General features: G+C 39.2%; 1 long non-coding RNA gene across 2 annotated transcripts in view; it reads right to left on the reverse strand.

The window, feature by feature from the left end:
* Nucleotides 1-202: 202 nt before the first annotated feature.
* The window catches only part of LOC141349269 (uncharacterized), an 84931-nt gene continuing 68043 nt past the window's right edge, over nucleotides 203-17090 (reverse strand). Inside the window, exons 1-4 of one of the 2 annotated variants that reach the window (XR_012371073.1) lie at nucleotides 5574-6078; nucleotides 1778-1845; nucleotides 1467-1661; nucleotides 203-330 (exon numbers count right to left, since the gene is read on the reverse strand). This is a non-coding gene — a long non-coding RNA (uncharacterized lncRNA). Of the gene's footprint in view, nucleotides 331-1466; nucleotides 1662-1777; nucleotides 1846-5573; nucleotides 6079-17090 lie in introns of those variants that run through there. The other variant, XR_012371070.1, reaches the window with a different exon arrangement.

A 17090-nucleotide genomic window follows, 5' to 3' on the forward strand; every position in this document is an offset into this window, starting at 1 on the left:
ACATCTATTTGACATCAGGATGTTATGATATGGATGTCATTTTAATGCTATTTTGATATTTCAGCTGGCATTTTAACGTTGATTCACCATTGAATTTTATCTTTTATAGATAAAAACACATTCTTTCAAACAGTTTCCAGTTAGTAGTGCAAAAGTGGAATATTCCAAATATAAAGTAAAATCATAAAATAAGAAAACAAAATCATGTTTAAAAGTCATTTTATTTATTACTGCAAATATGAATTTTGTTGTTGGTTTAGTTGACAGTCTTTTTATGGTCACCACCACCCATCCATTCTGGCTTATGCACTTAAAATATGATGACAGCATCTAAAGAGGAAAAACAAACCACATGTTATTCCATTGTCAAAAATGCTATGTTTTTTAGCCCATGTATACATTTTTTTATTGCACATTAAGGCAAGATGTGTGGGTAACACTTTATTATAATGTTCATTAGTTAACATTAGTTCTGGTATTAACTAACATCAACAAACCATGAGCAATACATTTGTTACAGTATTTATTAATCTTTGTTAATGTTAGTTAATAGAAATAAAGCTGTTCATTGTTTGTTCATGTTAGTTCACAGTGCATTAACTAACGTTAACCAAATTTTAATAAAGTATTAGTAATTGTTGAAATTAACATTAATAAAGATTAATAAATGCTGTATGATTGCAGTTCATCATTAATTCATGTTAACTAATGTAGTTAACTAATATTAACTAATGAACATTATTTTAAAGTGTTACCAATGTGTGTTCTTTAATGGTCTGACTAAAAACATAGCATAACTGTCTGATGAAGGAAGAAAGTTGTTGTGTTTACAAATGTGACAATGAGCTTTAATTAAGATAATCTACAGTGCATTCAGAAAGTATGAACACCCCCTTCAATTTTCAATGTTGTTATGTTGTTGCATGATACTTCAATTGTTTACATTTTGTTCTCATAAAATTGATTTTTAAAACGTTTGCAAATGTATGAAAAAAGAAAAACTGAAATATCATTTTTACATTATACATATTCAGACCCTTTGCAACAATACCTGGAATTTAGCTCAGGTGTCTCCTATTGGTCTTGATGTTTCTACACCTTGAAGGGTTCTGATGAACACAAAGATATTTTGAGGAATGTCTGTAACCAAACTGACCAGAAGCACCATTGACTTCCATAGCAGGATAAAAGAATACTATGGAAGTGAATGGTGCTTCTGAACGGTTTGGTTACAAACAAATCCAGGTGTTGCAAAGTTTGCTGCATCCTACCCAAAAAGACCTGAGGCTCTAACTGCTGCTACAAAAGGTGCGTTAACTAAGTACAGAGTAAAGGGTCTGAATACTTGGGTGATATTGACTTTATATTTTTACCCCCCCAAATTTAGATGCTAAACAAAGCAAACATTGACTGTTTGCCTTATGTGTGGGTCAAACAGCCTCTTGTGCAGTCATGCAGTCACTTACCAATGAAAGCTAAGATGGACTCCAGACCTTCTGGACTGTCTGTGAGAGACTTCAAACTCAAACCAGACCAGCAAGGCATCACGTTGGCAGACACCCCTACCACAGATAATCTGGCAAAGCAAAGACTTATGAAACAGCATCTTCCCAAATCTCCTCTTCAGGCTCATCTTGGCTATCATGGCATTTAATAAAGTCCTTAAAAAAACATATTTCATTAGTACAGAAACATACAAAAAACTGGCCCAAGTACAACTATTAAAATAAAGAATGTTTCCATTTTTTGTCACGGGACACCATTATTATTTACTTACTTTTTGAGGGGTACAGATTTTGGCATCTGGAAAGACACATGACTTCACCAAGTTGCACGGTGATCTGCCTACAATAAAACACATAATAAATAAAAAACAAGTCATAGCCCCTTTTAACATAAATTGTGAAATACAAAACACTGCATCTTAATTATTAGGATAACTAGAATTTGATCTGAATACAATCCAAAACAAGTACAAAATATATTGTAAGGTTCCATTACAACATGGTAGCTTGGTGGTGGATTACAATGGTTGGTGGTAACTTTAATTTTATAACTCATGGACATAGCCATCATTTTAAAAGTGATGATTAGAGCCTTAATACATATGGTAAAGTGCGGCCTGCGGTTGGCTTGAACTGATTTTGCCAAGTGGTTGATGTCCTCAGGGCAACATATTGTGTTGACCCAAGGACAACAATTTTCTAAATAAAACCTAAACCCACCTCAAACCCCAACCCTAACCAGACCCTAAAATCAGATGGACATGATAAGTGAAAAACAATGATCTAGAAACAGCTAATCCTGGTTGTAAGCTTAAACTTAAAATAAACTTTAAACTTATTTCTGAAATCTGATTGGTTGATTGAAATGTTGTCCCAAGGTCAACATAATGTTGCCCTGAGGACATCAACCACTTGGCAAAATCAGGAGAGCCCTGCGGTTGCGTGCACGTCACAAACTATGAAAAAATATAAAGTACAATCTCCCCCAGCGAGATATCTTCAAGTTTGTGTGAACCCAACAGCCAGCAGATAAAGAGTTAGAGCGCTATTTGCAACTGATATCAGTGATGACCCGCTAGCTTTTGAGCAGAACAAAGGCAAAATATTCTTTCTTGGTCACTCAAGGTTGTGAAAAAGTATCAATCTGCGTTACCCGTACACCATCAGAACATGTTTTTAGTGCTGCTGGAAACATTATAACCCCAATAAGGTTTCTCACTTTTTGTTTCATGGTTTGAAGTGCTACAATAAACACACACATATGCGCCAATCCCGTGGGTGCTCAGAAGCTCGGCTCTAGCACCCAGCAAAATGGCAAAGCACATATGCTCAGTTTATTCACATTAAAGGTACGGTTTTCCCTGATCGCAACGTTAGTTAGTGTGTAATCTTGCTGTTTGAGCTAAGGTATTATTTATGCTCTTAAGTTCACTGCCAAGCAATATATTCCCCTTTCAAACTGTCATGGAGTGACTTTTATCGGCGGAACGAAAAGGGCGAAGATCCTTCCGCCCGCATGAATTTTAATGAAACACCAGGTCGGTTCCGGCCAACTCCGGGCAAACAAATCGAAGATTAGAAGGATCAGGTGTGTTAAGCAAGTGTGGCGATCGATGATTGGGCTTTGAAGAGGAGAGGAAACCCATAAAAAGGGCGTGAAAGAAACTGAAGGAGAGCAGTTGTTCCACGAGTTCGCTTTGGGAGCCCGCTGGATTTTTGTGAAAGGGGGCGGGCGAGGGCAAGCCGGAAAAACGAAACGAAGAGTAAAGACGAGCATCTGGAGGCTGAAGAAAGAGACCTGTTTCCGAAGAGCAGAGTGGTGGCACTGGACATCTGTCTTTTATTCCTATACGACTGGAAACCGATTCAACTCCCCCCCGCCTGTGGTGGCGCCTCGACTGTAGCAAGTAAGGCTGGGCTGTGAACATTGTGTTCGACATCTGCAGAGGGAGAGCTTGTATCTATCTATTTGTGGTGGGGAAAAAGTGTACTTACTGTTGTTGTGTATAACTATACACGTGTCGAGTGTTTCCAGATGTCAATCTATGTCCATATCTTCTGCCTGGTTGTCTGAAAGAAAGTTGAGGTGAAGTGGCTGGCCCCGCTCTTGTAGCCCACTGTACCGTACGACCCCCCACCTCCATCTACCTACCTCTGTGACCCCATCTAGTGGGTGCGTTTGTCTAAACAACAAAGCCGCCTCACCCGGTGCCTCCATCTGCCCCTTTCCTGCCTGAAGCTAAGAGGTGGTGTAATCCTCCTTGCATGTTCCTTGAAGTATTGTTATTGTCGAAGAGATTGTGTGTCTTTGCTGCCGGCTGCAGGTCTGAGCCAAGGGCTCTGTGTCGTCGTGGGATTGTGTTATCCTATGCCCTGAAGTCGGCGCCTAAGTGGTCGTCGTAAGTCTGTTCGAGAGAGGAAGACTAGAAGTCGTTGTGTGCCTATACGTCTGCTCCAACCACCAGAGTGTCAAGAAGGATAAGCCTTGTACATCCGCCCATTCCCTTGCCAGTAAGTTCAAGTTGCAAAGTTACATACCAGTGTACCCACCTGTATACCTCCCTGTATGCCTAAAAGCTAAAAGCCCAGTGTACTTACCTGTATACTCCCCTGTGTACGCCCAAAGCTACTTACCAGTGTACCCACCCGTATACCTCCCTGTACGCCTAAAGCCCAGTGTACTTACCTGTATACTCCCCTGTGTACGCCCAAAGCTACCTAACAGTGTACTTACCTGTATACCTCCTTGCATGCCCAAAGCTACTCACCAGTGTACGCACCTGTATACCTCCCTCTACGCCTAGAGCTACTCACCAGTGTACTCACCTGTAGACCTCCTTGTACGCCCGAAGCTACTTACCAGTGTACTCACCTGCATAACTCCCTATACGCCCAAAGCTACTTACCAGTGTACTCACCTGCATACCTCCCTGTACGCCGAAAGCCACTTACCAGTGTACTCACCTGTATACCTCCCTGTACGCCCGAAGCTGCAAGCCCAGTGTACTTACCTGCTTACTTACCAGTGTACTTACCTGTATCTATCCTTCTGAGCTCAGGAAAAGAGGCTAGAAACGTTCACTTGTAGTTCACCTATGAGACGCAAAGAGAGGAAGCCGGGAAGACTTACCTGTAGTTCACGTGGAGACAAAGAGAGAGGAAAAGTCAGGAAGACTTACCTGCAGTCCACGTGAAGAGTCAGAAGTGACTCGGATCACTGTTCCCTCAGTTCCAGAAAGCTCACCATTTTTAGAACCCTTCCCCTTTTCCCTGTTTTTAATTAAATAAAGACTGTTACATTTTATTCCTCTTGTCTGTTTGGTCATTGGGGCATTTTGGGACGTCCTCGGGGTGGAAACAGAAGGAGGAGCATGACCCACGACAGGGGCGGTCCGCTCCGCTCCCACCTGTGACAAAATCCTACAGCGAACGGCCAGTTTGTACTACAGCCCTCTACTTCCAAGTTGAATGATGAGCTTTGACTAACCTCTGCCCACAGGAACATGTCAGGCGTCAGCTAAGCTCAAATGGCTCTGGCTGCACAATTAATTACACACGATTGTCACGCGCATTTCGTCAGTAAAGCCAGTTCCTTGATAAGTAATAAATCACCATCAGCTACTTTCATATGAAGCGCCATTTACTACACAGACCCGTAGTTTACTGACAAAAGGGGAAATCATTGCCGATTATGAATGCGATATTTATTTCCCCTTTTGTCAGTGAACTATGGCTCTGTGTAGTAAATGGCGCTCCATCTGAAAGCAGCTGATGGCGATTTATTACTTATCAAGAAACCAGCTTTACTGACGAGATGCGCGTGACAATCATGTGCCATTAATCGTGCAGCCCTAGCTCTGGCTAAGCTAAGCTGCTGTCGAAACACACTAAACAAACTACACAAGCAGAACTCGTTACATAATTCTGAAGGAGGGACTTCATAGAACAAGAAAGGCATCAGCCCGTTTTGAGGACAGTGAAAACAGCGCTATACAGTAAATTGTGTGAAAAATATTGTTTTTTACACACAAAACATGAACACAATCAAAAACACAGAAAAAACATGACCTTTAACTTTACAATTCGCATGTAAAATCACACGAAAACATGACTGCACTGCTTTCCACCTCTTCAAAGCTTTTGAGCGCTCCAGAGCACCTGGCGTCCAGTAAAGCTGGAGGTTGTGATGAGCACCCACCGGTGGAAAAAGAAATTGCCGCCTATGAACACACACGTTTGTTAAGAAACATCATATATGATCTTTGTTTACATTTTTTATTTTCAATATATATATAAAAAAGATATATACCTCCCCCCTCACACAAACACATTATATAAACCACCGCACCACAGTGGTGAATTGGTGCATTACCATGGTGGTGGTAAAATACTGTCACAGCCATAATAAAGATAAGACAGAAAGAAATGCTGTTATGTACACAACCACAAAGATCCATTTTGTCTGTCAATATGAAGCCTCTTTAAAACTTGCATCAACATCCACTCTGAACTATGAATTAACTTCTGTGTCTGTCTATTGAAAACGAAGGGTCTGAAACATGTACTATAGAGGGAATAGTGACATACAGAAGAAATAAAGTGCTGTGCTGAACAGTGACCATTGCATACTGTATTATTTTCTTATATTTTCCTAATGACAATGATAACAGTACTGAGAAACAAGTAGCACGTGGGTCCGTGAACGTTTTATTCATTTAATATCCTATCTGAAATCATGTAAAGAGAAATGGGAAATCGGTTCGTTTTTTCGTTTTTCCGTTTATTTCATAAAATGGAAAATTAGATTACGGCTCGATTTTTCATTTTTCATTTGTGGATTACAAATCAGTAAATAGGTTCTATATTTCATTTACGCCTCTGGTCGGCGCTGAAACGCCCCCTTCATCTGATTGGCCAAACCGCGGCCCGGCTTCCTTGTGTCAGGCAGAATAAGAGTCCTTCGAGTTCACGACGGAAAGCAGGGCTCACTGATAAATCCGCATGAAATTTGATGCAGAAATATATTTCTAAACACATTATTAATGCTGCTGTGAAGCTTTGCCTCTAATGTACAAAACTTGAGAGATCGCAAGCGGCCAGCGGCTCGCCGGAGTTTTACTGCGGTCAAGCCAGCCGCCACTCCAAAAAAGACGGTCAAACTAGCCCCCCGTTTTTTTTCTTTGTGCACATAAATTAGACATTACGGTAAACGCACGAGAGGAATGATTTCAAAATAAGAGTTTCTCACTTAATCTGTTGATATTTCTGTTGCATTATGTGTCTGTTTTAGGTCATTGCTAGGGTATTATGGGTGGTTGCTAGGCTGTTTCTCTTGCATTCTGTGTGGTTGCTAGGGTTCTATAAGTGGTTGCTAGGCTGTTTCTCTTGCATTCTGTGTGGTTGCCAGGCTGTTTCTGTTGCATTATGTGTGGTTGCTAGGGTTCTATAAGTGGTTGCTAGGCTGTTTCTGTTGCATTCTGTTTGGTTGCTAGGCTGTTTCTCTTGCATTCTGTGTGGTTGCTAGGGTTTTATAAGTGGTTGCTAGGCTGTTTCTGTTGCATTCTGTTTGGTTGCTAGGCTGTTTCTGTTGCATTCTGTGTCTGTTTTAAGTCATTGTTAGAGTATTATGGGTGGTTGCTAGGCTGTTTCTCTTGCATTCTGTGTGGTTGCTAGGGTTCTATAAGTGGTTGCTAGGCTGTTTCTGTTGCATTCTGTTTGGTTGCTAGGCTGTTTCTGCTACATTATCTGTCTGTTTTAAGTCATTGTTAGAGTATTATGGGTGGTTGCTAGGCTGTTTCTCTTGCATTCTGTGTGGTTGCTAGGGTTCTATAAGTGGTTGCTAGGCTGTTTCTGTTGCATTCTGTTTGGTTGCTAGGCTGTTTCTGCTACATTATCTGTCTGTTTTAAGTCATTGCTAGGGTATTATGGGTGGTTGCTAGGCTGTTTCTCTTGCATTCTGTGTGGTTGCTAGGCTGTTGCTAGGGTTCTTTAAGTTGTTGCTAGGGTATTATGGGTGGTTGCTATGTGGTTTCTCTTGCATTATGTGTGGTTGCTAGGCTGTTACTATGGTTTTATGCGTGGTTGCTAGGTTGTTTGTGTTGCATTCTGGTTGCTTGCTATGCTATTGCTAGGGTTTTTTAAATGTTTGCTAGGGTATAGCTTTAGTTTTCTATGTGCTTGCTAGACTGTTGCTAGGGTATTATGGGTGGTTGCTAGGCTGTTTCTATTGCACTTTGCGTGGTTGCTAGGCTGTTTCTATTCTGTTTCTATTCCATTCTGGGTCTGTTTTAATTCATTGCTAGGGTATTATGGGTGGTTGCTATGATGTTTCTGTTGCATTCTAAGTTGTTGCTAGGGTATTGTGGGTGGTTGCTAGGCTATTTCTATTGCATTCTAAGTCGTTGCTAGGGTATTGTGGGTGGTTGCTAGGCTGTTTCTATTGCATTCTGTGTCAGTTTAAAGTCATTGCTAGGGTGTTATGGGTGGTTGCTAGGCTGTTTCTATTGCATTCTGTGTCTGTTTTAAATCGTAGCAAGGGATGTATGGGTGGTTGCTAGGCTGTTTGTGTTGCATTCTGTGTCTGTTTTAAATCATTGCTAGGGTATTGTGATTGTTTGCTAGGCTATTTCTATTGCATTATGTGTGGTTGCTAGGCTGTTATTAAGGTTTTTTTAAATGGTAGCTAGGGTATAGCTTTGGTTTTCTCTGCGATTGCTAGACTGTTGCTAGGCTATATGGGTGGTTGCTAGGCTGTTGTTCTGGCATTCTTTGTGGTTGCTAGGGAGTTATGGCGGTTGCTAGGCTGTTGTTCTGGGGTTCTGCGTGGTTGCTAGGTTGTTGTTGTGGAATTCTGGTTGGTTGCTATGCTATTGCTCTTGTTTTCTGGGTGATTGCTAGATTGTTGATAGGGTTTTATTTGTTATTGCTAGGCTGTTGTTGAGATATTATGGTGGATTACTATGAAGTTGCTAGCATATTAAGGGTGGTTGTTAGGCTGTTGCTGTGACATTCTCTGTGATTGCTGGGCTGTTGCTAGGCTACAATATTCAAATTGGTTGCCAGGATATTGTTATGTTTTCTTGGTGATTGTGACGTTGAGGCTGTGGCTTTCTAAATGATTGATAGGCATTTGCTAGGGTATTTTAGGTGGTTTATAAAATTGCTAGGCTGTTCAGGGTAGTTAACACAGAACTGTTATGTGTATTGAAGACTTAAAATTTAGTCTTTTATTATTAAATTTATTCTTTTATTAAAATGTATTATTTTAATATGATTTTATTATTATATATTATGTATCTGTGTTATTATTCTTTATATTCATAATCAGTTGTGTTATCTTATGGAGTGTTAAATGCATGTGTTTGAATGCACGAGATTATGGATAGTATGGATCACATGTCAGGGGATTGAAAGAGGGTAATACACTTCATTGATATGACATGTCAGATGTCTACAGTTTGCAAAGCACCATAGAACTATACACTAAGAATAGTATCTTAATATAGGAGTGGACTGTGCCATGTGTTAGCATGACATATATGTTCTATATTTGAGATGCTTAAGCAACATGTTTTTCTACCTTACAAGCAGTGATGCCACAGTTACTTTGAAAAAGTAATCTGATTACTGATTACTGATTACTCCTTTAAAAAGTAACTAAGTTACTTTACAGATTACTTGATTTTAAAAGTAACTAAGTTAGATTACAAGTTACTTTGTTAGTTACATTCCAGTAGCTGCCAACACCCCCACTGCCTCAACATTAAAAATGACAACCGGTTTTGCCAACACTCACTTTATTGGAAGTGCATTTTTAACAGTAACGTCAACAATGTATCTCCTGACAATTTAAGTTGAACTGTTGTGTTTTAAAAAACTAAAATATATATATATATGAGTCTTTCTTGACTTCACTTAACATAAATAGGGGTGAGCAGGGGCCATTTTCAGAAAAACTTAATTTTAAAAACTAATGTTTTAGACAGAGATATATTTTTGCTGTGGTCAATAACTCACAAGTGTGGTCTATCAAAACCAGCTGGAATTTTGAACAAATGTAAAACGACTTCTGTATAATTTCACTTTAAACAAGAGTAGTGAATTGTTACTTTTGACCTTGACAGCAGGGACGAAAGTAACACACAGGTGGGTCAAAAGTAACACAACAAAACATGATAGATTTTTGTGTTACACTTGTTTTTATTAAATATATATTACTATGACCTATTTAATATGTAACTGCAAACTTATTTTGTCATTTATCTTTGTAAAAAATAATTAAATTACATTTTTATTTTAATTTCAGTTTTATCAAATGTTTCAAAAGCAACCAACAGTTCAAACTTAAATTGCTGAGACTAGTTTGAACACTATGAAAATTAAATTAAATCAAATTAGAATAATATAAATTTTTACCATATTATACACAGTATTAGCAGCGGGACAAAACTAACAAGTGTTACTTTTGACCCGACAGGATCTACTTACTCTATAAACTCGACTTACTTTTATTTTGAAAAACTGAGAAGTCTTCAGGATGTTATATACCTTGTAGAGATTAATCAGTATTGTAACACATGAAACGAGAAACACAACGCGTTGTAAGAAAAAAGACCGCTTTTGGAATGTACTTATCATGGTTGAAAACACAGTTCTGGATCTACACGTGGAAATCGGTGAGTAAATAACGCGATATTTGTCAACTCTTTCAGAGGTTATGTGCTAATATGCTGTCATAGTGAGATTTAGATGTTATCAGGGCTCGGAGAAAATAGCTTTGTTACTTTCGTTCTTCAACTCTCCCACACTTACTGGTTTTGCACTGAAGTCTAGCTTTTGTTGTTTGGGTAGTGGATGAACTCCTGCTCACTGCTTCGCATCACCGGGTGGGACTTGCTCTTAGTTTCACTGTCTGCGCCGTGCCGCGACTCCAAAAGTTGTTTTTTTTTTTTTTTTGACGTAGTGTTTTTGTAGCTGCATCTCTCTTCTCTCTCCATTGTACGTTGTTTACGTTTGTGTCGCTTACACATGACCTGAATTGTCCTCGTGCTGAAAACGTGACTTGTCGCACACCTGACTTCACTTCCCGAGACGCAAGAAGAAATATACAAGAAAATATATATTTTACTAAGGAAAATTTCAAAAATAGTAACGCACAGTGACTTGGATAAGTAACTTTAATCTGATTACTGGTTTGGAAATATTAACGCGTTAGATTACTCGTTACTAAAAAAAGTGGTAAAATTAGAGTAACGCGTTACTAAGTAACGCGTTACCGGCATCACTGCTTACAAGGAAGTCTTTCTGTGATGTATAAAAGCTCAAACCTTACTGTACCACCCCAGAGAAACTGAGGGATGACGGGGTGAAAGGAAGGAGAATTAAAGAAATGTATAGGCTGTCATAAATAGAACATCTTTACTGGTTTCTCTCCTGACATATATATATTAAAGATTTTTTCTTGGCAAGACAATTGGTGTCCGGATCCGTGAATCAAATAATAAAGGGGAAAAGGCTTAATTCCAAGTCTACAATTTGGCGTCACGAACAAGGATTGCATCTTCAGGCATTTGTCTCAATCATTTCAGGTAAGACTTTATTTTATTTCAAAATAATTATAAGTCTGCCTGATGATTGGACTTTGACTGAAACTGCTTAAAAGAACTGTGTCATTTAAACATCAGTTGTGTTGCCAATGAATATATATGTCAGTAATAGAAAAATAATTTAAATAATATAAATTTGATGTGGCTTATTTGAGTTGCTCTGATCAGTAGACCTCTAAAAATATTGAATGAAGCTGGGGTAGTCTTTTCTATGTTTGAAAAGACTTTTAAAAAAGTGGATCTTTTTTAGAAAGAAGACCATTTAGTCAATATATTGGGATAGCTGTAAGGCGATTTAGCAATCAGCTGTCATGACTGGGAGGTGGTTGGAATATGGCGAGAGTAATCTCTAAAATATTTCCAACACACCGAAGAATCGTTTCAGAAGGAAACGAGGATAGTGTGACAGTGGTGATTTATTGCGATTTAAAGTGGCGGGTCTGTGCTCCGAGTTAGTGCAGTGCAGTATAGAAGATACGAAGAAACCCTAAAACGTTTAAATACGCTGGGAATTGAACCCTTAGAGGAAGGGAATCAATAAAAAGGAGCTAGAATCGCGTGCATTTCAATTTTGACAATGAAGCTGTTCGGTGTTTAAGGAGGAGACTGATCTGAGAGCAACTTGAAAAAATTAAATAAAATAAAATAAGGAAAAAATAGAAGAAAAAGGAAATATAAATTGATTAAGTTACTTATAAATAATTAGTTAATAATTTTATTTAGTTTTTTTTAATTTCCCCCCTTCTTTGTTCCTCGAGTAAACTAGAGCAGGTTAGAGAGAAGAGAAGCAGAGAGAAGCTGAGGGGCTCCCCTGGAATTCACACACGCACACACACATATAAATAGCCTTGCTGCTGTTGGGGCCTCCCTTGGAATTCACACACACACACACAAAATAGTCCTGCTGTTTTGAAAATACAAGAGACTGAGAGACAAATAATTTGCAAGATGGCAAGTGCCTGTAACAGCAAAATGATATCTGTTTGGTATTTGGATAAAAAGAAGAAGCAAACTAAGTTTTTTAAAAAAGGACTGGATATCAATGCATCTATGGATGTACAGTTAAGCTGGTTCGAGTCCCAAAAAGACTCTATCAAGACAAAAGTATTCCCAATACTGGCTGCTAATTGGATTGTGAAACAAGGAGGAATTTGTTGTGGCATTAATGGGTGTCCAGTTTCACTTGTTGAAGCAATGAAGCCTCAAGTTGAAGCATATAACAAGTTGAATAAAATCATGTCTATTAAATGTTCAGTTAAAGAAGATACAACCAGTGATGATTCATTTGATCCAGATTGGACAAATATAATAACTGAAGCTGAAAGGAAATATTCACAAACACCAGAAAAATCCACAATAACTGTAACACCTCCTCCTTACAACCCAACTTATCCAACTTTGCCTGAACAATATAGAAGTTCTTCTAAACCTCTGAAACAGCCTCAAGCTTCAAGATTAAATGAAGGTCCAGTTGACAAAATGTATATTGCATCTGCACAAGCAGCTCCAATAATAATGAGATCCAAATCAGCCCAGCCAAATAGAGACATGCTACGATGTACACCAGCTCGTGATAATGGATCTGACTGGGGTGATGAGACAAGAGATGATGACATGATCACAATTGATAAAATCGGTCCTGAAAGTTCTTCACCTGCAATTAAAAGAGAAGAATCTGAAATGATGACAGAAGAGAGACCATTCACACCAGGAGAACGTCAAGCCATTCTTACAGCCCTGCCTCCTTTAAAGAGACAAGATCCAAACACAGAGTTTTGGAGAGAATTAGACTCTCTGGTTGAAGCACATCAAATGACATTAAGAGATATACACACTATTGTTAAAGCTAAAATTCCAAGAGACAGATGGGAACGCTTGCCAGCTTCGATAACAACAGCCCAATGGATGGATTTGTGGGTTGATGGCCAGGGACGACCCCTGGGTCTTTGGCAAGCATTAGATGGGTTCCGAAAAGAAATCCAAGAAATCTTAGGAAGCGGTAAAATTCCTTTCACGTCAGTGACATTGATTAAGCAAAAGGATGATGAATCTCCAGATGAATATGCTCTGCGTAAGTGGAATGCTTATGAGAGATGGGCACTTTGTGCTAAGAAACAACCTGACAGAGATGATGTACAGTTTACCGACACACTTGTGGATGGACTAAGCGCAAAATACCAACAAGCCTTGTCACTTGGAGTCAACCCAGGCGAGACATTTGACCAAATTATGCAATGGGCTGGCCGCCTAGAGATGGCTATGAGATCAAACAAGGAAGAAGGAAACAAGTCATATCGAAGAGGAGTGGCGACAGCTCAATACAACATGGACACAAAGAAGCAGCTGATTGTTTGTCTCAATTGTGGAAAGCCTGGCCACGTTAGAAAAGATTGCTGGGCTAAAGGAGGTGGATCAGAAGGTCAAGGTCCATCATTTAAACAGGTCAGTGCGAAAAATTATGATGAAAACTCTCAAGGGAAGACATGGACTGAAGCACAAGTTCGTCAGCTCATTGAGGGAATTATGCATCCGCAATAGGAATCAGTGGCCCCCTGTATTAATAAGAAAAGAGATAATCGCCTTTTCATCAATGCATTAATAGGGGGCCACCCATGTGACATTTTAGTTGACACAGGAGCAGCAATTTCAATAACAGATCTGAAACTACCTACAACAAATGAAACTATGGAAGTTGAAGGAGTTGGAGGTGGTATCACAAAATTTCGCAAAAGTATACAAGTTCCTCTGCAAATACATGAAGATGAAGTCTTATGGACATCTTTCTGGGTGGGACCGAATTCACAAGGAAGCCTTATTGGCATGGACATCCTTCAATTGTTAAACATGATCATATTCACTGACAGCCGTCAAATCACTACAGCAGCTGGGATAATACCACATGAAGATCGTACTTGTAATCTATGGTCTGTTGGTACAGCAAAGCCAATTATTAGAGACTGGGGAAAAGACGGTGTGTGGGGTCTTCTGTGCAGTTTATATCCAGATGTTTGGGCTAAACACAAATTGGATTGTGGCAAAGCCAACATTGACCCCATTGTTATTAAAGGACCAATACATGCCCCTCATAAACAGTACCCCATCCGACCTGAAGCAAGACAAGCCGTGGAAGAGATAGTGGCAGACTTGGAAGCTGAAGGAATTATCAGACAGGCTTCATCAACCACTAATAGTCCTGTATGGCCTGTCAAGAAATCAGACAACTCATGGCGATTAACCATCGATTACACAAGACTTAACAGTGTAACACCAAAACCGCATCCTATTGTAGCCAATCCTGCCACCATTCTGAATGATATTCCAGGAAATGCAAGAATTTTTACGGTACTAGATGTACTGTCAGCTTTCTGGTCTATACCTATTGATGAAAGATCTCAAGAGAAATTGGCCTTCACAGTGGGCACAAAACAGTATGTCTGGAACAGACTCCCACAAGGTCTTAATTTGTCTCCTGTTGTATTTCATAGAGCTTTGGACCAGTTCTTAACAGAGCAAAAAGCTGAAATTGAGAGTTCAGGAAGTGTTTGCCTCCAGTATGTTGACGACTTGTTGATTGCAAGCCCAGATGAAAACAGCCATCTATTTGCTCTGAATGTTGTCCTACAAGCCCTTAGGAAAGGAGGATTCAAGGTCAACCCCGACAAAGCACAGCTGGCCAAATCCAAGGTGATCTACTTGGGCCAAGAAATATCTGTCAAGGGGAGGAGAATGACAACCGAGCGTGTAGAAGCATTACGACAACTTCCAAAACCTCTAACAGTTACAGGAATGCGGAAGGTGATGGGACTTTTCAACTACTGTCGTCAGTATATACCTGATTTTGCCAGCATCACTAGCCCCCTTATCGACCTGTACAAGGGAGGAAAGCCTGGAGTGGAAAAGATAAACTGGACACCAGAAGCTGAGGAAGCGTTTACTTCTATGAAAGAAAAACTGACTTCAGCCCCAGCTTTGGGACTTCCTGATGGACGGTTGCCATTTCATTTGTCAGGGTTTATACAGAAATCCTTAAGTTAAATTTACTACTTTTTACTACCTTTTTTACTACCTTCAGAATATTTTTTAAAACCATCACGACACTGAATTGCAAGTGTTAATTCAGCGACCTTTCTATTATTTACACAGATTTTGACATATATAACATACAAAAAAAAGAATTAAAGTGAAAAAATTCTTCTGACTGAAATATTTTTCAGGGCAAGTCATATTCCTTTACCTAACACTATGTAGGCGAGACCAATAGCATTTTAAGGGGAGATTTTAATAAATTCCATATTGAAGTCTCATGTGGCATATAGGTAGCTGTAGTTTGCAGGGCATTTCAGATTAAGGCGAAACAGCTAAATAACTCACTATACTGTATAAAAAGAAAACATGAATATCACCACCTTTAATGAATCTTTTATTATTTATTTATTAATTGTAAATGTATTTATTTTAGCATTTACTAATCATTTTTTAATCAAAGTTGAAACTGTTAACATTAGTGAATGCACCATGAACCACCGTCAATTACTGTAATGACATAAACAAGAATTAATTAATGATTATATACTCTATATTTTTCATTGTTTGTTCATGTTATATAATGCATTTACTAATGTGAACAAATACAACTTTTTAATATCATATTATTCAGTACCCATAAACGAATAATCCAGGGTCTGTTCTGTTCACACAACAGTTTACAGTCACAGCTCTAATACAGTAACGTATGAATATAAACCCTGAACGAGTAACTCGAGTCAAACTCGTGTAGAATTCGCACAGGATGTCTGTTACCATAGTGACAGTTGTTAATTGAATGACTGTACCTTTATCAACAAATTATTATGTTACAATAGAGGCAGCGCTGATGTGCTAGTTTGTGCGGAATGTTTCTGCTGTTTACTTTCTCTTAAGACCTAAATGGTCGTGTTTATATGAGGATATTTGCAAAGACGGGATTTTTGAGGCATATGTGTTATTTAAGGCCAATAAAGCGGCAAAAATACGTACAACACAAGCTCAATGAGAATCGAATGCGCGGCTAGCGTGCTCCTCTGACACAGAAACAGCGGACGCACTGTTGTTTGTGTTTGAATGGTTTAAAATCACCTGTTTTTAAACTGCTGTGCTTAAATATATGTACAAATGTTACGTTTTTGTGACCACAGCAAATGCAACTGCAAGAACCGACAGGTGGATGACATCAAAGTCCCGCGAGAGCATTTCGGAAGCAGTCTCATCTTATCCTCGTCAATCGCTCTAACAGGATTTGGATGTCATCTGCCTCTTGGTTCTTGTGGATCCACATGAAGTTTACCCACGAGTTAAACAAACCCGTTGTACCAGCCACTGGCTATATCAGCACAGCATTAAAAAGCGTGCCGCGGATGATCAGTAACGTGAGAAATCATTTACCCCCAAAATACAGGACCCCTTACGTTAGTCATACTGTGCAAAGACACGCAATTACCTGTTTGGTTGTCTTATCCCACAAACTGAAAGGCTTGCCAATCTTCATTATTTCGCTAAGCCAAGTCAATCGTCTTTTACACCTTTATCGATCTTCAAAACATCGGAGCCTTCCTGCATTATAAGTTTGTCCATGCTAGCTGAAAAAGTTTTACCTCAGCTTAACGTGATACAGTCAGAAAACCCGGAGTGGATCCGGTCCGTAGTGATTACAGAACGCTTACAGCGGAGAGAGGAACGTGATTTGGCTCCACTCCAGGCTTTGATCACATCCCAGAGACGAAAGATCTTTGATTATTTGCCCAGATATGCAGGCGATTTGAACTAATTTCCAGGCATCATAACATTACAAAAGGCAATCGAAAATTTACTACCTCGTCAGATGACGCTTACTACTTTTTACTACTTTTTACTGGCCTTAATTTGGCATAATTTAATTTACTACCTTTTACTATTTTTTACAACCCCGCGGAAACCCTGGCTTACTGCGGAGAGAGGAACGTGA

Source organism: Misgurnus anguillicaudatus, chromosome 2 (assembly GCF_027580225.2).
Source record: "Misgurnus anguillicaudatus chromosome 2, ASM2758022v2, whole genome shotgun sequence".
Lineage (NCBI taxonomy): Eukaryota > Metazoa > Chordata > Actinopteri > Cypriniformes > Cobitidae > Misgurnus > Misgurnus anguillicaudatus.